This window comes from Pleurodeles waltl, unplaced genomic scaffold, assembly GCF_031143425.1.
Source record: "Pleurodeles waltl isolate 20211129_DDA unplaced genomic scaffold, aPleWal1.hap1.20221129 scaffold_39, whole genome shotgun sequence".
Lineage (NCBI taxonomy): Eukaryota > Metazoa > Chordata > Amphibia > Caudata > Salamandridae > Pleurodeles > Pleurodeles waltl.
Window position 1 is genome coordinate 9,077,446 of NW_027150097.1, and position 21,520 is coordinate 9,098,965.

The 21,520-nt window shown below is 45.6% G+C and overlaps 4 non-coding genes across 4 annotated transcripts; all 4 read left to right on the forward strand.

Moving 5' to 3' along the window:
• Nucleotides 1-83, forward strand: TRNAL-CAG (transfer RNA leucine (anticodon CAG)). Its single transcript has one exon. It is a non-coding gene; the product is annotated as a tRNA-Leu (tRNA).
• An 8,124-nt stretch (nucleotides 84-8,207) lies between these two features.
• On the forward strand, nucleotides 8,208-8,290 carry TRNAL-GAG (transfer RNA leucine (anticodon GAG)). Its single transcript has one exon. It is a non-coding gene; the product is annotated as a tRNA-Leu (tRNA).
• Nucleotides 8,291-17,898: 9,608 nt separating this feature from the next.
• Nucleotides 17,899-17,981, forward strand: TRNAL-UAG (transfer RNA leucine (anticodon UAG)). Its single transcript has one exon. It is a non-coding gene; the product is annotated as a tRNA-Leu (tRNA).
• A 2,345-nt stretch (nucleotides 17,982-20,326) lies between these two features.
• On the forward strand, nucleotides 20,327-20,409 carry TRNAL-CAG (transfer RNA leucine (anticodon CAG)). The gene has a single exon. It is a non-coding gene; the product is annotated as a tRNA-Leu (tRNA).
• Nucleotides 20,410-21,520: the final 1,111 nt, after the last annotated feature.

Consider the following 21,520-nt stretch of genomic DNA (forward strand, 5'->3'; position numbering starts at 1 on the left):
GTCAGGATGGCCGAGTGGTCTAAGGCGCTGCGTTCAGGTCGCAGTCTCCTTTGGAGGCGTGGGTTCAAATCCCACTTCTGGCAAGTGTATTTTGCGAGGTGGATACATTTTTGGACTTTTTTTTCCCAAGCACCGTATCAAAAACAATGTCAACAGTTTCTGTAAATTATCGATAAGATCTATTTTCCGTTGCTTGCACTAATTGCCTGAAGTTGGCTAAATCGCAGTAAATCGGTAAAATAGGAAATCACAGCATCTTCAACAAATCGTGATAGAGGGGCCGAGATAAAGGTTTCGACCCTACATATCAAATGCGCAGCTGTCAACAGTTCAGCAGGTTCACAGTGCAGAAGGTTTAGTGGCACCAGGGTCCCCTGCGTCCCAATCACAGCTGGTTTTTAACTTCTGTATTCAGGGGATGGGAGGGGTGGGGGTGTTGGGTCGTGCACACACAGTGCCTGTTTTGCAGAGAAGTTTTAATAAATACACAAAGAATAATATGGAGTCTTTGGCCACGAGGAACACCTTCCCCTACCTTTTATTCTCTCCGATTCCACATCACTGCACCTACCATCCAACTCCAAAACTCGGGGGAGACTAACACTCGCTACCTCCCTTGGTGTGCATCATGGGCGTGCCCATGACGAACACAACATTTCTCCTTAACCAATACAAAACAAACATAGCTGCTCAAAAAAAAGATACTATACTAATCCAGTATACAAGAATAGTACACAACAATAAATACCACATTCAGTCAATCCACCCTGAATCCTTGCAGCCGCGTTGAGCATGGCGGTCGAGGACTCAAACTGTACTGTTCAAGTCCTTCTCTCAGAGGCACTGAGTTGATTGGTATGGAGCCAGGCACCTCCTGATCTGAATCTTGAACTGGCTCCAAATTCTGCATGTCCACACCCCCTGTAGTAGATGATTGAGAATTAGTAGCAGTCACCACCGGCCATATGCACTGGCTCGAAATTCTGCAAGTCCACACCCCATGTAGTAGATGATTGAGAATTAGTAGCAGTCACCACAGGGTCCACTGTCAGGATGATCCATCCTCTCTCCTTTATCAGCTTCAGATCCCACTGTTTCCCTGAGCAGGAAGGTCTGGAATTGAAAATTCAGAGGACATTAAATAACATTCACTCAGTACATGGCACTCATTTTAGTTTATAAGCTGGAAATTGAGCCATCAGTCTGGTGTCAGGATGGCCGGGTGGTCTAAGGTGCTGCATTCAGGTCACAGTTTTCCTAGGACAGGAGGGTTCAAACCCCACTTCTGACAAGTGTCTTTTGCGAGGTGGATACATTTTTGGACTTTTTTTTTCCAAGCACCCTTATCAAAAACAATGTCAACAGTTTCTGTAAATTATCGATAAGATCTATTGTCCGTTGCTTGCACTAATTGCCTGAAGTTGGCTAAATCGCAGTAAATCGGTAAAGCAGGAAATCATAGCATCTTCAACAAATCGTGATAGAGGGGCCGAGATAAAGGTTTCGACCCTACATATCAAAAGCACAGCTGTCAATAGTTCAGCAGGTTCACAGTGCAGAAGGTTCAGTGGCACCAGGGTCCCCTGCGTCCCAATCACAGCTGGTTTTTAACTTCTGTATTCAGGGCATGGGAGGGGTGTGTTGCATCGTGCACACACAGTGCCTGTTTCGCAGATAAGTATTAATAAATACACAGAGAATAATATAGAGTCATTGGCCACGAGGAAGACCTTCCCTGACCTTTTATTCTCTCCGGTTCCACGTCACCGCGCCTACCATCCAGCTCCAAAACTCGGGGGAGACTAACACTCCCTAACTCCCTTGGTGTGCATCATAGACGTGCCCATGACGAACACAACATTTCTCCTTAACCAATACAAAACAAACATAGCTGCTCAAAAAAAAGATACTATACAGTACTAAACCAGTATACAAGAATAGTACACAACAAGAAATGCCACATTCAGTCAATGCACTCCGAATCCTTGCAGCCGCGTTGAGCATGGCGGTCGAGGACTCAAGCTGTACCGTTCAAGTCCTTGTCTCAGAGGCACTGAGTTGATTTTTATGGAGCCAGGCACCTCCTGATCTGAATCTTGAACTGGCTCCAAATTCTGCATGTCCACACCCCCTGTAGTAGATGATTGAGAAAAGTAGCAGTCATCATCATCATCATCATTAGCTTTATTTCGGTAAATATAAATACCATAAAAGCACATCACATAAAAAAGGAACGGCAAGCTACATGATAAACAATTTAAGTCATAAAAGATTAAAAAGGAGAGAAAAAAGAAGAGAGAAATATTTACACATAAGCAGTTCCCTACTGGAAAATCGCACCTTATAGTTATACGTAAAAACACATTGTGGGTAAAAGAATAAAATACAAGCCTGGCAAACCATATCAGATAAAAAGGACGTTTCTATTTAAAAAGTATCTAAGAACAAAACGAGATAAAAACAACAGGTAGGGAATACGTCTGAACCAATAAAAGTAATATGTGCATACAATGATAAGTCCATCAATTGTTGCTTGCCACATTCATTGTTAAATTTCCCTCTGCTTTTTTAAGCGTGTTCAGTCTGATATGCCAGATTGAATCTAAATATTTTGACAAACAACAAACCACTAAAACCGATGAATCAGATTTTAAAATTCTCAAAGCTAGCGAGCAGTTTTTAAAACCCTTACTTCTGCACAGAGGAATAATCCAACGGGCTCTTTGTTTGGAGTATGCGGGGCATTGGAAGAGAATATGAGTTACTGATTCTTCTCTGGCACAGCCCATCGGACACATCTTAGAAGAACAACTAAAATTAGACCATTTATATGTGAGGGAACGCAAAGGAAGGGAGCCCACCCTGAATCTGATGTATAATGAACGAGCAAACGGAGAAGATACTATATCCATATATTGGGCAAATTCATAATGGCATTTAAAATATAGAAAGTTTCCCGTCATGGATGATGGCGAGACAACGGACAATTGGGAAAGTTGAGCGTGGAGCCAGAAAGCATCCTTTAGTGTCTAGGTTGCGTTCTTAGGGATAGATAATGGTTCCTTCCAATAGGACCCCAAACCAAGAAGCGAGAGGGTCCTTTCTACATATGCACACCACTTGATTTTGGAGCTAGTGTTGTTAGCCATCAAGTTAACTAGCGCACATCTATAATGGACGAGAGAATCTGTTGACCATAAGCGAATCCTGTACAACAGGAGCTTGAGTGCAACAATCTGGCTGATAGAAGGGAGATTTAGGTCCATGCGTATTGGGAGCAGTGGGGTGCTGGGAGGAACTCTTAGCAGTGACCTTAAAAAAGAGTTCTCCACTTTTATCAAATCATCTAGGCAACAGTGGCCCCACAGTTCAGCTCCATAAATTGCTCCTCCTCTTGCTTGTAGTTTATAAATTTCTACTGCGGGCGTCATGGCAAAGCTAGGAGATCTAGCTGCAAATCTTGCAATGCCACTCGCTCGCTGTTGCAATCGTAAAGTTGCCTTCTGGATGTGGCGCTGCCACTTGTGCGAGTCTTCTAATTTCAGGCCTAAATAATCAAAGTCACTGACTCTTTCCAGCGCGGCACCCTCTAAATAAATAGGTCGTCTCATTCTGCCTTTCCTATCGCCAAACACCATGCACTTGGTTTTTAATCGGTTAATTTCAAGCCCATAATCATTGCAATAGTCAATGAATCTTGAAAGCAGGGTTGAAAGGCCTGTGGCTGTTTGAGATACCAGCAGGGTGTCATCGGCAAAAAGAAGTCAGGGGATCTTCTGCCCTCCTATTTTAGGCAAGTCGTTAGCGCACTCCATAAGATAAGGGATGAATGCGTTTATGAAGAGAAGGAATAAGGTAGGGGCAAGAACACAACCTTGTCTTACACCTCGGGCAGTAAGGAATTTTTCTGTTAATTCACCTTGTGGGCCCCATCTAATTCTACCATAGTTGCCAGTGTAAAGATCCCTGATAATATTTAAAATAGAGCACGGGACTCCTATTTTAGACAGAACTTCCCACAGTTTGTGGCGGGGTACTAGATCAAAGGCCGATTTTAGGTCTACAAATGCTACATATAGGTGGCCTAAGTCAACATCGACAACTTTCCATTTAATGGAAGTAAAACGAAATATCTGATCTAATGTGCTAATTTTTTCTCTGAAGCCCGCTTGTAGATGATTTAAGATTTGATTTTCAACTAGCCACTTGTTCAGCCTGCTCAACAACTGATAACAGAAATTTTTTTGAAGGTTGTCGAGGAGGCTGATAGGTCTATAATTACCCGGGTTGTTCCTCTCTCCTTTCTTATGGATGGGCACTATGATCACCTCTTTCCATGCGTCAGGATAAATTCTGCTAATCAAGATGGCATTAGAAAGTCTGTTAATATATGGGCCCCAGGTATTCTGGTCCACTTTAAACATATCAGAGGGGATCCCGTCCATCCCGGAGGCTTTTGCTGCTTTCTGGGCTGCAATGGCCGACACATTTTCGTTCAGTGTAAAAGGGGGCAAGAAAGACATGGGCTCATCAAAAGTTGTTAGCTCCTCCGAAATTATGTCAGGAATATGACTTGCCAGCAATGGTCCATACAATTCCTTAAAGTAGGAGAGCCAGATGTCAGGAGGGATATAAGACTCCAGGTGAGATGCGCGGTTCTGATCACCACAGGAAACTAGGAGCCAGAACCGTTTGGAATCATGGACGGTAGCTGCCTCAAGTAAATTGCTCCATAGCCCCTCTTCGTACTCGAGTTTACTTTTATTGCAAGTAGAAGCATAATGGCGTCTAGCATTGATGATGCCTGATCTGTCCTTGGTCCTTAGCGCGATGGCCAAAGTATTTTTGGCCTCCCTACACCTCTTGTTGAACCATTTAGTATGTGGTCGAATACAGGAGATAGTCAGTGGCCTAGGACGTTTAGTAAACAGCTCTTTCAAAGTGGCAAAAAGGTCCAGATGGAGAGGCAATATTTCTAATGGAGCCAGAATAAGGTTGGTATCAAATAACTGATGAGAAGAGGTTAGGGCACGCAATTTTCCTTGAAGCTTGTTTGATTGCACAAAGGAGTCCCACCTGACTGTACGCCTATTACTAGACAGCTCCATAGCAGTAGAGGAGACAGGGGGAAATGCGACCCCTACTAGGAGAGGTCTCTTGTATGTGATCTGGAGGGGAGCATGATCACTAGTATGGGGAAAGCCCACCTCTAGGTCTAGAATATGGTGCCATAGTCTTAAGTCAAAGAGGATATAATCCAATTTGTTGCTATATGAGCCCCTGAAGAAGGTTGGTCTGGCCGGAATGTCCGCTGGAAAGCGGCCATTACCCAAACGAAGGCCATGGGATATCATGAGATCCACTATCTGTGAGGCCCTAACGCATGGTTTATATGAATTTTGCTGGGTAGAATGAGAAGTCACAGGAGGAGGGATATTCCATACACTATCTTCAGACTGCATGACCTCTATGTGATCTGCATTAAGTTCAAATAGAACGTTAAAGTCACCAGCTATTATGATATGATATTTGAGGCAAAGGTCTGAGATTAGGATATTCAATAGCTCGATAGTGGGAGATCGGTGATTTGAGGGTCCCGGTCTGCTATAAATATTTAGACAAAGGACAGGAGAGCCTGAGGCTGGGTAGATGGCAACGGCCAAAATATCATGGGAATCCACATATATCTCCTTTGTACCACTCCCCTCTGTAGATTTTACCCATGTGATTAAACCCCCTGCCGCCCTGCCAGCTAAAGATGGCTTAGCAGGCTTGAAAAAAGAGCTATACCCTTGTTTGTATGTACAATGCGTTGCCCATGTTTCCTGGAACATGCAGACGTTAAAATTTCCGACGAATGCCCCCCACTCAGTGTCAACAAGTTTGCTCTTAATGCCAGCCACATTCCAGGACAAAAGTTTTGCTGTGTGCTGGGCACAAGAGATGTTTGAGTTCGTGGTAGTATCAACTTGGACGTAACTGGCAACGGGGTTCGCCTTAAATAAACTTGTGGTATTATTAATAGTTCCAGGTTGTGGGTCCGATAAAAGAAGAGAGCCTGGGCAAGGTGAATTAGATGCAAAGTTCATGGCTGCTGTAGCTGTGCAAAGGTTGGTGAGACATAGTCAGTCAATATCTGAGGTAGCCCCAGGATCATGGGGTAGTTGGGCCCTTGAAACAGGGCCAAAACAGGACTTAGGGGCCAGATCAGGGAGTGGATCTCTCTGGACCTGATGGCCTGTTGGTCTTATATCTTGAGTAGTTGTAGAATAGTTCGGGACCAAATTGGCTGATCTAGTGGAAGGATTCACACACATGTAGCTAGCAATAGGACAGCTAGCTGAAAGAGTAATTGCTGAGGACTTCCTGCATATAGACCGTGCTTCCATTTCCATGAGGCCTGCTGCCAAATGTGGGCTTTTAAGACTAAGTGTTATAAAGTCACTAGGACCAGAGAGACCAGGGGAACCATTAGATCGTTCGACAGATACAATGTCATCATGGATGATTGAACCACAACCCCTGGTATGTCTCACCCAGTGCAAGACCTTGTTTGTTAGTGAGGCTTTGTCTTCTCTCACGTTTGGAGGCAAAGGTGGAACATTGCACATGTATATGTAGTTGTTGCTAATTGATTTATGATTGTGGTATGAAGCTTTGGTAATATCCCATTTGAAGGGAACATTAAGAAGGAGAGGAGTAGTTCTTCCAAAAGAGGACGTAAGCTGTTTTGCAGGACACTGATCGTCTATGGGACCTGCAGCACAAGCTAGTGGCAGAAGAGGCCCGTTTGATAAGACGCCTTTTGCAGGTGGATGCTTGGTAGGCAAAAGGTTTGAGTTAGGCTCGCTAATAGGGGAAGAATATTTGTTTTTAAGAAGGGTGGTGATTTCAAGCAATAATGCTCTCAACTCGCCAACTTCAGTCTTAAGGCTACACACCAATGTGAACAGATCATTTTGTAGAGGAGGACTCACTGTACATGGCAGAGTTGAGACGGCTGGTTGCTAATTGTCCGAATCAATGGATGCCAGCGGAGAAAAACGATTAGAGCATAAAATTGAAGGGTGAGGTGTGCAAGCTCTAGGAGCATCTAATTCAGAATAGGGTGTAGGGAGGGCAATGGGATCTTGACAAGGCAACGACTGTTGGAGTGGTTGGTGAGATGAGGCGACAGAATGTGAGTTAACAACAGTGTGTGAACTAGATGTTAGAAATGGAATAAGCGTGCCAGATTTTGAGCCCTTTCGACTAGGCTTCTCCTTGTTGTTTAGAATCTGTTCTACCTCTTCTATTAAATCGTCTATTTCCTTGGCAACATGGCTAGTGTGGGGTAACATAGTCTTATTGATTTTGAGTATTTTGGATTTGCCAGAGCCTAAAGTCGGGCTGTCTTTGGCCTTACGCTTCCCCATTGGCGAATGGTACTATGTCACAATATAGAGGAGAGATTGGGGTTCTTCCCTATGCAGAAGGGGCAATTGCCGTGCCTTAGGACCAAGAGGGGTGGCCCAGCCCGGCCTCCTTCGGCCTCTGACGGGCACGGACGGGCCCGCCCTTGGCCCGGGCTTCGTCTGGGCACGCCCGCGCGCGTCCCGCGAGCGGGAGCGCAAAGGAAGAATTTAAAGGGCTCCTTCCCTTTAGCTCCGGTGCTCCGATGTCAGCCCCCAGGTGAGGAGAGTCAGAACAAACCAACAGCGCAACCCGCGTCCCCGCGAGCGGGAGCGCAAAGGAAGAATTTAAAGGGCTCCTGCCCTTTAGCTCCGGTGCTCCGATGTCAGCCCCCAGGTGAGGAGAGTCAGAACAAACCAACAGCGCAACCCGCGTCCCCGCGAGCGGGAGCGCAAAGGAAGAATTTAAAGGGCTCCTGCCCTTTAGCTCCGGTGCTCCGATGTCAGCCCCCAGGTGAGGAGAGTAAGAACAAACCAACAGCGCAACCCGCGTCCCCCGGCCATGTGCACTGGCTCAAAATTCAGCATGTCCACACCCCATGTAGTAGATGATTGAGAATTAGTAGCAGTCACCACAGGATCCACTGTCAGGATGATCCATCCTCTCTCCTTCATCAGCTTCAGATCCCACTGTTTCCCTGAGCAGGAAGGTCTGGAATTGAAAATACAGAGGACATTAAACAACATTCACTCAGTACATGGCACTCATTTTGGTTTATAAGCTGGAAATTGAGCCCTCAGTGCAGTGTCAAGAGTGCCAGGATGGCTGAGTGGTCTAAGGCGCTGTGTTGAGGTTGCCGTCTCCTTTGGAGGCGTGGGTTCCAATCCCACTTCTGACAAGTGTCTTTTGCGAGGTGGATACATTTTTGGACTTTTTTTTTCCAAGCACCCGTATCAAAAACAATGTCAACAGTTTCTGTAAATTATCGATAAGATCTATTGTCCGTTGCTTGCACTAATTTCCTGAAGTTGGCTAAATCGCAGTAAATCGGTAAAGCGGGAAATCACAGCATCTTCAACAAATCGTGATAGAGGAGCAGAGATAAAGGTTTCGACCCTACATATCAAGAGCGCAGCTGTCAATAGTTCAGCAGGTTCACAGTGCAGAAGGTTCAGTGGCACCAGGGTCCCCCGCGTCCCAATCACAGCTGGTTTTTAACTTCTGTATTCAGGGCATGGGAGGGGTATGTTGCATCGTGCACACACGGTGCCTGTTTCGCAGATAAGTTTTAATAAATACACAGAGAATAATATAGAGTCATTGGCCACGAGGAACACCTTCCCTGACCTTTTATTCTCTCCGGTTCCACGTCACCGCGCCTACCATCCAACTCCAAAACTCGGGGGAGACTAACACTCCCTACCTCCCTTGGTGTGCATCATAGGCGTGCCCATGACGAACACAACATTTCTCCTTAACCAATACAAAACAAACATAGCTGCTCAAACAAAAGATACTATACTAAACCAGTATACAAGAATAGTACACAACAAGAAATGCCACATTCAGTCAATCCACCCCGAATCCTTGCAGCCGCGTTGCGCATGGCGGTCGAGGACTCAAACTGTACCGTTCAAGTCCTTGCTCAGAGGCACTGAGTTGATTGGTATGGAGCCAGGCACCTCCTGATCTGAATCTTGAACTGGCTCCAAATTCTGCATGTCCACACCCCCTGTAGTAGATGATTGAGAATTAGTAGCAGTCACCACCGGCCATGTGCACTGGCTCAAAATTCAGCATGTCCACACCCCATGTAGTAGATGATTGAGAATTAGTAGCAGTCACCACCGGATCCACTGTCAGGATGATCCATCCTCTCTCCTTCATCAGCTTCAGATCCCACTGTTTCCCGGAGCAGTAAGGTCTGGAATTGAAAATACAGAGGACATTAAACAACATTCACTCAGTACATGGCACTCATTTTGGTTTATAAGCTGGAAATTGAGCCATCAGTGCGGTGTCAAGAGTTTCAGGATGGCCGAGTGGTCTAAGGCGCTGCGTTCAGGTTGCAGTCTCCTTTGGAGGCATGGGTTCAAATCCCACTTCTGACAAGTGTCTTTTGCGAGGTGGATACATTTTTGGACTTTTGTTTTCCAAGCACCCGTATCAAAAACAATGTCAACAGTTTCTGTAAATTATCGATAAGATCTATTGTCCGTTGCTTGCACTAATTTCCTGAAGTTGGCTAAAACGCAGTAAATCGGTAAAGCGGGAAATCACAGCATCTTCAACAAATCGTGATAGAGGGGCAGAGATAAAGGTTTCGACCCTACATATCAAGAGCGCAACTGTCAATAGTTCAGCAGGTTCACAGTGCAGAAGGTTCAGTGGCACCAGGGTCCCCTGCGTCCCAATCACAGCTGGTTTTTAACTTCTGTATTCAGGGCATGGGAGGGGTATGTTGCATCGTGCACACACGGTGCCTGTTTCGCAGATAAGTTTTAATAAATACACAGAGAATAATATAGAGTCATTGGCCACGAGGAACACCTTCCCTGACCTTTTATTCTCTCCGGTTCCACGTCACCGCGCCTACCATCCAACTCCAAAACTCGGGGGAGACTAACACTCCCTACCTCCCTTGGTGTGCATCATAGGCGTGCCCATGACGAACACAACATTTCTCCTTAACCAATACAAAACAAACATAGCTGCTCAAAAAAAAGATACTATACTAATCCAGTATACAAGAATAGTACACAACAAGAAATGCCACATTCAGTCAATCCACCCCGAATCCTTGCAGCCGCGTTGAGCATGGCGGTCGAGGACTCAAACTGTACCGTTCAAGTCCTTGCTCAGAGGCACTGAGTTGATTGGTATGGAGCCAGGCACCTCCTGATCTGAATATTTAACTGGCTCCAAATTCTGCATGTCCACACCCCCTGTAGTAGATGATTGAGAATTAGTAGCAGTCACCACCGGCCATGTGCACTGGCTCAAATTCAGCATGTCCACACCCCATGTAGTAGATGATTGAGAATTAGTAGCAGTCACCACAGGATCCACTGTCAGGATGATCCATCCTCTCTCCTTCATCAGCTTCAAATCCCACTGTTTCCCTGAGCAGTAAGGTCTGGATTTGAAAATACAGAGGACATTAAACAACATTCACTCAGTACATGGCACTCATTTTGGTTTATAAGCTGGAAATTGAGCCATCAGTGCAGTGTCAAGAGTGTCAGGATGGCCGAGTGGTCTCAGGAGCTGCGTTCAGGTTGCAGTCTCCTTTGGAGGCGTGGGTTCGAATCCAACTTCTGAATAGAGTCTTTTGCGAGGTGGATACATTTTTGGACTTTTTTTTTCCAAGCACCCGTATCAAAAACAATGTCAACAGTTTCTGTAAATTATCGATAAGATCTATTGTCCGTTGCTTGCACTAATTTCCTGAAGTTGGCTAAATCGCAGTAAATCGGTAAAGCGGGAAATCACAGCATCTTCAACAAATCGTGATAGAGGGGCAGAGATAAAGGTTTCGACCCTACATATCAAGAGCGCAGCTGTCAATAGTTCAGCAGGTTCACAGTGCAGAAGGTTCAGTGGCACCAGGGTCCCCTGCGTCCCAATCACAGCTGGTTTTTAACTTCTGTATTCAGGGCATGGGAGGGGTGTGTTGCGTCGTGCACACACAGTGCCTGTTTTGCAGATAAGTTTTAATAAATACACAAAGAATAATATGGAGTCTTTGGCCACGAGGAACACCTTCCCCTACCTTTTATTCTCTCCGGTTCCACGTCACCGCGCCTACCATCCAACTCCAAAACTCGGGGGAGACTAACACTCCCTACCTCCCTTGGTGTGCATCATAGGCGTGCCCATGACGAACACATTTCTCCTTAACCAATACAAAACAAACATAGCTGCTCAAAAAAAAGATACTATACTAATCCAGTATACAAGAATAGTACACAACAAGAAATGCCACATTCAGTCAATCCACCCCGAATCCTTGCAGCCGCGTTGAGCATGGCGCTCGAGGACTCAAACTGTACCGTTCAAGTCCTTGTCTCAGAGGCACTGAGTTGATTGGTATGGAGCCAGGCACCTCCTGATCTGAATCTTGAACTGGCTCCAAATTCTGCATGTCCACACCCCTTGTAGTAGATGATTGAGAATTAGTAGCAGTCACCACCGGCCATGTGCACTGGCTCAAACTTTTGCATGTCCACACCCCATGTAGTCGATGATTGAGAATTAGTAGCAGTCACCACCGGATTCACTGTCAGGATGATCCATCCTCTCTCCTTCATCAGCTTCAGATCCCACTGTTTCCCTGAGCAGGAAGGTCTGGAATTGAAAATACAGAGGACATTAAACAACATTCACTCAGTACATGGCACTCATTTTGGTTTCTACGCTCGAAATTGAGCCATGAGCAAGGTGTGAAAAGTGTCAGGATGGCCGGGTGGTCTAAGATGCTGCATTCAGGTCGCAGTCTTCCTTGGAGACGTGGGTTCACACCCCACTTCTGACAAGTGTCTTTTGCGAGGTGGATACATTTTTGGACTTTTTTTTCCAAGCACCCTTATCAAAAACAATGTCAACAGTTTCTGTAAATTATCGATAAGATCTATTGTCCGTTGCTTGCACTAATTGCCTGAAGTTGGCTAAATCGCAGTAAATCGGTAAAGCGGGAAATCACAGCATCTTCAACAAATCGTGATAGAGGGGCAGAGATAAAGGTTTTGACCCTACATATCAAGAGCGCAGCTGTCAATAGTTCAGCAGACTCACAGTGCAGAAGGTTCAGTGGCACCAGGGTCCCCTGCGTCCCAATCACAGCTGGTTTTTAACTTCTGTATTCAGGGCATGGGAGGGGTGTGTTGCATTGTGCACACACGGTGCCTGTTTCGCAGATAAGTTTTAATAAATACACAGAGAATAATAGAGAGTCATTGGCCACGAGGCACACCTTCCCTGACCTTTTATTCCCTCCGGTTCCACGTCACCGCACCTACCATCCAACTCCAAAACTCGGGGGAGACTAACACTCCCTACCTCCCTTGGTGTGCATCATAGGCGTGTCCATGACGAACACAACATTTCTCCTTAACCAATACAAAACAAACATAGCTGCTCAAAAAAAAGATACTATTCTAATCCAGTATACAAGAATAGTGCACAACAAGAAATGCCACATTCAGTCAATCCACCCCGAATCCTTGCAGCCGCGTTGAGCATGGAGCTCGGGACTCAAACTGTACCGTTCAAGTCCTTGTCTCAGAGGCACTGAGTTGATTGGTATGGAGCCAGGCACCTCCTGATCTGAATCTTGAACTGGCTCCAAATTCTGCATGTCCACACCCCTTGTAGTAGATGATTGAGAATTAGTAGCAGTAACCACCGGCCATGTGCACTGGCTCAAACTTTTGCATGTCCACACGCCATGTAGTCGATGATTGAGAATTAGTAGCAGTCACCACCGGATTCACTGTCAGGATGATCCATCCTCTCTCCTTCATCAGCTTCAGATCCCACTGTTTCCCTGAGCAGGAAGGTCTGGAATTGAAAATACAGAGGACATTAAACAACATTCACTCAGTACATGGCACTCATTTTGGTTTATATGCTCGAAATTGAGCCATCAGTGCAGTGTCAATAGTGTCAGGATGGCCGAGTGGTCTCAGGAGCTGCGTTCAGGTTGCAGTCTCCTTTGGAGGCGTGGGTTTGAATCCAACTTCTGAAAAGTGTCTTTTGCGAGGTGGATACATTTTTGGACTTTTTTTTTCCAAGCACCCGTATCAAAAACAATGTCAACAGTTTCTGTAAATTATCGATAAGATCTATTGTCCGTTCCTTGCACTAATTTCCTGAAGTTGGCTAAATCGCAGTAAATCGGTAAAGTGGGAAATCACAGCATCTTCAACAAATCGTGATAGAGGGGCAGAGATAAAGGTTTTGACCCTACATATCAAGAGCGCAGCTGTCAATAGTTCAGCAGGTTCACAGTGCAGAAGGTTCAGTGGCACCAGGGTCCCCTGCGTCCCAATCACAGCTGGTTTTTAACTTCTGTATTCAGGGGATGAGAGGGGTGGGGGTGTTGGGTCGTGCACACACAGTGCCTGTTTTGCAGAGAAGTTTTAATAAATACACAAAGAATAATATTGAGTATTTGGCCACGAGGAACACCTTCCCCTACCTTTTATTCTCTCCGATTCCACATCACCGCACCTACCATCCAACTCCAAAACTCGGGGGAGACTAACACTCCCTACCTCCCTTGGTGTGCATCATGGGCGTGCCCATGACGAACACAACATTTCTCCTTAACCAATACAAAACAAACATAGCTGCTCAAAAAAAAGATACTATACTAATCCAGTATACAAGAATAGTACACAACAATAAATACCACATTCAGTCAATCCACCCTGAATCCTTGCAGCCGCGTTGAGCATGGCGGTCGAGGACTCAAACTGTACCGTTCAAGTCCTTCTCTCAGAGGCACTGAGTTGATTGGTATGGAGCCAGGCACCTCCTGATCTGAATCTTGAACTGGCTCCAAATTCTGCATGTCCACACCCCCTGTAGTAGATGATTGAGAATTACTAGCAGTCACCACCGGCCTTATGCACTGGCTCAAAATTCTGCAGGTCCACACCCCATGTAGTAGATGATTGAGAATTAGTAGCAGTCACCACAGGGTCCACTGTCAGGATGATCCATCCTCTCTCCTTCATCAGCTTCAGATCCCACTGTTTCACTGAGCAGGAAGGTCTGGAATTGAAAATTCAGAGGACATTAAATAACATTCACTCAGTACATGGCACTCATTTTGGTTTATAAGCTGGAAATTGAGCCATCAGTCTGGTGTCAGGATGGCCGGGTGGTCTAAGGTGCTGCATTCAGGTCACAGACTCCCTTGGAGACATGGGTTCAAACCCCCACTTCTGCCAAGTGTCTTTTGCAAGGTGGATACATTTTTGGACTTTTTTTTTCCAAGCACCCTTATCAAAAACAATGTCAACAGTTTCTGTAAATTATCGATAAGATCTATTGTCCGTTGCTTGCACTAATTGCCTGAAGTTGGCTAAATCGCAGTAAATCGGTAAAGCAGGATATCACAGCATCTTCAACAAATCGTGATAGAGGGGCCGAGATAAAGGTTTCGACCCTACATATCAAAAGCACAGCTGTCAATAGTTCAGCAGGTTCACAGTGCAGAAGGTTCAGTGGCACCAGGGTCCCCTGCGTCCCAATCACAGCTGGTTTTTAACTTCTGTATTCAGGGCATGGGAGGGGTGTGTTGCATCGTGCACACACAGTGCCTGTTTCGCAGATAAGTATTAATAAATACACAGAGAATAACATAGAGTCATTGGCCACGAGGAAGACCTTCCCTGACCTTTTATTCTCTCCGGTTCCACGTCACCGCGCCTACCATCCAACTCCAAAACTCGGGGGAGACTAACACTCCCTAACTCCCTTGGTGTGCATCATAGGCGTGCCCATGACGAACACAACATTTCTCCTTAACCAATACAAAACAAACATAGCTGCTCAAAAAAACACACTATACTAAACCAGTATACAAGAATAGTACACAACAAGAAATGCCACATTCAGTCAATCCACTCCGAATCCTTGCAGCCGCGTTGAGCATGGCGGTCGAGGACTCAAACTGTACCGTTCAAGTCCTTGTCTCAGAGACACTGAGTTGATTGGTATGGAGCCAGGCACCTCCTGATCTGAATCTTGAACTGGCTCCAAATTCTGCATGTCCACACCCCCTGATTGAGAATAAGTAGCAGTCACCACCGGCCATGTGCACTGGCTCAAAATTCAGCATGTCCACACCCCATGTAGTAGATGATTGAGAATTAGTAGCAGTCACCACAGGATCCACTGTCAGGATGATCCATCCTCTCTCCTTCATCAGCTTCAGATCCCACTGTTTCCCTGAGCAGGAAGGTCTGGAATTGAAAATACAGAGGACATTAAACAACATTCACTCAGTACATGGCACTCATTTTGGTTTATAAGCTGGAAATTGAGCCATCAGTGCAGTGTCAAGAGTGTCAGGATGGCTGAGTGGTCTGAGGCGCTGTGTTTAGGTCGCTGTTTCCTTTGGAGTCGTGGGTTCGAAACCCACTTCTGAGAAGTGTCTTTTGCGAGGTGGATACATTTTTGGACTTTTTTTTTCCAAGCACCCGTATCAAAAACAATGTCAACAGTTTCTGTAAATTATCGATTAGATCTATTGTCGGTTGCTTGCACTAATTTCCTGAAGTTGGCGAAATCGCAGTAAATCGGTAAAGCGGGAAATCACAGCATCTTCAACAAATCGTGATAGAGGGGCAGAGATAAAGGTTTCGACCCTACATATCAAGAGCGCAGCTGTCAATAGTTCAGCAGGTTCACAGTGCAGAAGGTTCAGTGGCACCAGGGTCCTCTGCGTCCCAATCACAGCTGGTTTTTAACTTCTGTATTCAGGGCATGGGAGGGGTGTGTTGCATCGTGCACACACGGTGCCTGTTTCGCAGATAAGTTTTAATAAATACACAGAGAATAATATAGAGTCATTGGCCACGAGGAACACCTTCCCTGACCTTTTATTCTCTCCGGTTCCACGTCACCGCGCCTACCATCCAACTCCAAAACTCGGGGGAGACTAACACTCCCTACCTCCCTTGGTGTGCATCAGAGGCGTGACCATGACGAACACAACATTTCTCCTTAACCAATACAAAACAAACATAGCTGCTCAAAAAAAAGATACTATACTAATCCAGTATAAAAGAATAGTACACAACAAGAAATCCCACATTCAGTCAATCCACCCCGAATCCTTGCAGCCGCCCTTGAGCATGGCGGTCGAGGACTGAAACTGTACCGTTCAAGTCCTTGTCTCAGAGGCACTGAGTTGATTGGTATGGAGACAGGCACCTCCTGATCTGAATCTTGAACTGGCTCCAAATTCTGCATGTCCACACCCCCTGTAGTAGATGATTGAGAATTAGTAGCAGTCACCACTGGCCATATGCACTGGCTCAAAATTCTGCAAGTCCACACCCCATGTAGTAGATGATTGAGAATTAGTAGCAGTCACCACAGGGTCCACTGTCAGGATGATCCATCCTCTCTCCTTCATCAGCTTCAGATCCCACTGTTTCCCTGAGCAGGAAGGTCTGGAATTGAAAATACAGAGGACATTAAATAACATTCACTCAGTACATGGCACTCATTTTGGTTTGTAAGCTGGAAATTGAGCCATCAGTCCAGAGTCAAGAGTGTCAGGATGGCTGGGTGGTCTAAGGGGCTGCATTCAGGTTGCAGTCTACCTTGGAGATGTGGGTTCAAACCCCACTTCTGACAAGTGTCTTTTGCGAGGTGGATACATTTTTGGACTTTTTTTTTCCAAGCACCCTTATCAAAAACAATGTCAACAGTTTCTGTAAAATATCGATAAGATCTATTGTCCGTTGCTTGCACTAATTGCCTGAAGTTGGCTAAATCGCAGTAAATCGGTAAAGCAGGAAATCACAGCATCTTCAACAAATCGTGATAGAGGGGCCGAGATAAAGGTTTCGACCCTACATATCAAAAGCACAGCTGTCAATAGTTCAGCAGGTTCACAGTGCAGAAGGTTCAGTGGCACCAGGGTCCCCTGCGTCCCAATCACAGCTGGTTTTTAACTTCTGTATTCAGGGCATGGGAAGGGTGTGTTGCATCGTGCACACACAGTGCCTGTTTCGCAGATAAGTTTTAATAAATACACAGAGAATAATATAGAGTCATTTGCCACGCGGAACACCTTCCCTAACCTTTTATTCTCTCCGGTTCCACGTCACCGCGCCTACCATCCAACTCAAAAACTTGGGGGAGACTCACACTCCCTACCTCCCTTGGTGTGCATCATAGGCGTGCCCATGACGAACACAACATTTCTCCTTAACCAATACAAAACAAACATAGCTGCTCAAAAAAAAGATACTATACTAAACCAGTATACAAGAATAGTACACAACAAGAAATGCCACATTCAGTCAATCCACCCCGAATCCTTGCAACCGCGTTGAGCATGGCGGTCGAGGACTCAAACTGTACCGTTCAACTTCTTGTCTCAGAGGCACTGAGTTGATTGGTATGGAGCCAGGCACCTCCTGATCTGAATCTTGAACTGGCTCCAAATTCTGCATGTCCACACCCCTTGTAGTAGATGATTGAGAATAAGCAGCAGTCACCACCGGCCATGTGCACTGGCTCAAACTTCTGCATGTCCACACCCCATGTAGTCGATGATTGAGAATTAGTAGCAGTCACCACCGGATTCACTGTCAGGATGATCCATCCTCTCTCCTTCATCAGCTTCAGATCCCACTGTTTCCCTGAGCAGGAAGGTCTGGAATTGAAAATACAGAGGACATTAAACAACATTCACTCAGTACATGGCACTCATTTTGGTTTATAAGCTGGAAATTGAGCCATCAGTGCAGTGTCAAGAGTGTCAGGATGGCCGAGTGGTCAAAGGTGCTGAGCTTAGGTTGCAGTCTCCTTTGGAGGCGTGGGTTCGAATCCCACTTCTGACAAGTGTTTTTTGCGAGGTGGATACATTTTTGGACTTTTTTTTTCCAAGCACCCGTATCAAAAACAATGTCAACAGTTTCTGTAAATTATCGATAAGATTTATTGTCCGTTGCTTGCACTAATTTCCTGAAGTTGGGTAAATCGCAGTAAATCGGTAAAGCGGGAAATCACAGCACCTTCAACAAATCGTGATAGAGGGGCAGAGATAAAGGTTTCGAACCTACATATCAAGAGCGCAGCTGTCAATAGTTCAGCAGGTTCACAGTGCAGAAGGTTCAGTGGCACCAGGGTCCCCTGCGTCCCAATCACAGCTGGTTTTTAACCTCTGTATTCAGGGCATGGGAGGGGTGTGTTGCATCGTGCACACACAGTGCCTGTTTCGCAGATAAGTTTTAATAAATACACAGAGAATAATATAGAGTCTTTGGCCACGAGGAACCCCTTCCCTGACCTTTTATTCTCTCCGGTTCCACGTCACCGCGTCTACCATCCAACTCCAAAACTCGGGGTAGACTAACACTCCCTACCTCCCTTGGTGTGCATCATAGGCGTGCCCATGACGAACACAACATTTCACCTTAACCCATATCAAAACAAACATAGCTGCTCAAAAAAAAGATACTATACTAATCCAGTATACAAGAATAGTACACAACAAGAAATGCCACATTCAGTCAATCCACCCCGAATCCTTGCAGCCGCGTTGAGTATGGCGGTCGAGGACTCAAACTGTACCGTTCAAGTCCTTGTCTCGGAGGCACTGAGTTGATTGGTATGGAGCCAGGCACCTCCTGATCTGAATCTTGAACTGGCTCCAAATTCTGCATGTCCACACCACTTGTAGTAGATGATTGAGAATTAGTAGCAGTCACCACCGGCCATGTGTACTGGCTCAAACTTCTGCATGTCCACACCCCATGTAGTCGATGATTGAGAATTAGTAGCAGTCACCAACGGATTCACTGTCAGGATGATCCATCCTCTCTCCTTCATCAGCTTCAGATCCCACTGTTTCACTGAGCAGGAAGGTCTGGAATTGAAAATACAGAGGACATTAAATAACATTCACTCAGTACATGTCACTCATTTTGGTTTATAAGCTGGAAATTGAGCCATCAGTGTGGTGTCAAGAGTGTCAGGATGGCCGGGTGGTCTAAGATGCTGCGTTCAGGTCGCAGTCTCCCTTGGAGACGTGGGTTCACACCCCACTTCTGACAAGTGTCTTTTGCGAGGTGGATACATTTTTGGACTTTTTTTTCCAAGCACCCTTATCAAAAACAATGTCAACAGTTTCTGTAAATTATCGATAAGATCTATTGTCCGTTGCTTGCACTAATTGCCTGAAGTTGGCTAAATCGCAGTAAATCGGTAAAGCGGGAAATCACAGCATCTTCAACAAATCGTGATAGAGGGGCAGAGATAAAGGTTTTGACCCTTCATATCAAGAGCGCAGCTGTCAATAGATCAGCAGACTCACAGTGCAGAAGGTTCAGTGGCACCAGAGTCCCCTGCGTCCCAATCACAGCTGGTTTTTAACTTCTGTATTCAGGGCATGGGAGGGGTGTGTTGCATTGTGCACACACGGTGCCTGTTTCGCAGATAAGTTTTAATAAATACACAGAGAATAATAGAGAGTCATTGGCCACGAGGCACACCTTCCCTGACCTTTTATTCCCTCCGGTTCCACGTCACCGCACCTACCATCCAACTCCAAAACTCGGGGGAGACTAACACTCCCTACCTCCCTTGGTGTGCATCATAGGCGTGCCCATGATGAACACAACATTTCTCCTTAACCAATACAAAACAAACATAGATGCTCAAAAAAAAGATACTATACTAAACCAGTATACAAGAATAGTAGACTACAAGAAATGCCACATTCAGTCAATCCACCCCGAATCCTTGCAGCCGCGTTGAGCATGGCGGTCGAGGACTCAAACTGTACCGTTCAAGTCCTTGTCTCAGAGTCACTGAGTTGATTGGTATGGAGCCAGGCACCTCCTGATCTGAATCTTGAAGTGGCTCCAAATTCTGCATGTCCACACCCCCTGTAGTAGATGATTGAGAATTAGTAGCAGTCACCACCGGCCATGTGCACTGGCTCAAAATTCAGCATGTCCACACCCCATGTAGTAGATGATTGAGAATTAGTAGCAGTCACCACCGGATCCACTGTCAGGATGATCCATCCTCTCTCCTTCATCAGCTTCAGATCCCACTGTTTCCCTGAGCAGTAAGGTCTGGAATTGAAAATACAGAGGACATTAAACAACATTCACTCAGTACATGGCACTCATTTTGGTTTATAAGCTGTAAATTGAGCCATCAGTGCAGTGTCAAGAGTGTCAGGATGGCCGAGTGGTCTAAGGCGCTGCGTTCAGGTTGCAGTCTCCTTTGGAGGTGTGGGTTCGAATCCCACTTCTGACAAGTGTATTTTGCGAGGTGGATTCATTTTTGGACTTTTTTTTTCCACGCACCTGTATCAAAAACAATGTCAACAGTTTCTGTAAATTATCGATAAGATCTATTGTCCGTTGCTTGCACTAATTTCCTGAAGTTGGCTAAATCGCAGTAAATCGGTAAAGCGGGAAATCACAGCATCTTCAACAAATCGTGATAGAGGGGCAGAGATAAAGGTTTTGACCCTACATATCAAGAGCGCAGCTGTCAATAGTTCAGCAGGTTCACAGTGCAGAAGGTTCAGTGGCACCAGGGTCCCCTGCGTCCCAATCACAGCTGGTTTTTAACTTCTGTATTCAGGGAATGGGAGGGGTGTGTTGCATCGTGCACACACGGTGCCTGTTTCGCAGATAAGTTTTAATAAATACACAGAGAATAATATAGAGTCATTGGCCACGAGGAACACCTTCCCTGACCTTTTATTCTCTCCGGTTCCATGTCACCACGCCTACCATCCAACTCCAAAACTCGGGGGAGACTAACACTCCCTACCTCCCTTGATGTGCATCATAGGCATGCCCATGACGAACACAACATTTCTCCTTAACCAATACAAAACAAACATAGCTGCTCAAAAAAAAGATACTATTCTAATCCAGTATACAAGAATAGTACACAACAATAAATACCACATTCAGTCAATCCACCCCGAATCCTTGCAGCCGCGTTGAGCATGGCGGTCGAGGACTCAAACTGTACCGTTTAAGTACTTGTCTCAGAGGCACTGAGTTGATTGGTATGGAGCCAGGCACCTCCTGATCTGAATCTTGAACTGGCTCCAAATTCTGCATGTCCACACCCCCTGTAGTAGATGATTGAGAATTAGTAGCAGTCACCACCGGCCATATGCACTGGCTCAAAATTCTGCAAGTCCACACCCCATGTAGTAGATGATTGAGAATTAGTAGCAGTCACCACAGGGTCCACTGTCAGGATGATCCATCCTCTCTCCTTCATCAGCTTCAGATCCCACTGTTTCCCTGAGCAGGAAGGTCTAGAATTGAAAATACAGAGGACATTAAATAACATTCACTCAGTACATGGCACTCATTTTGGTTTTTTAAGCTGGAAATTGAGC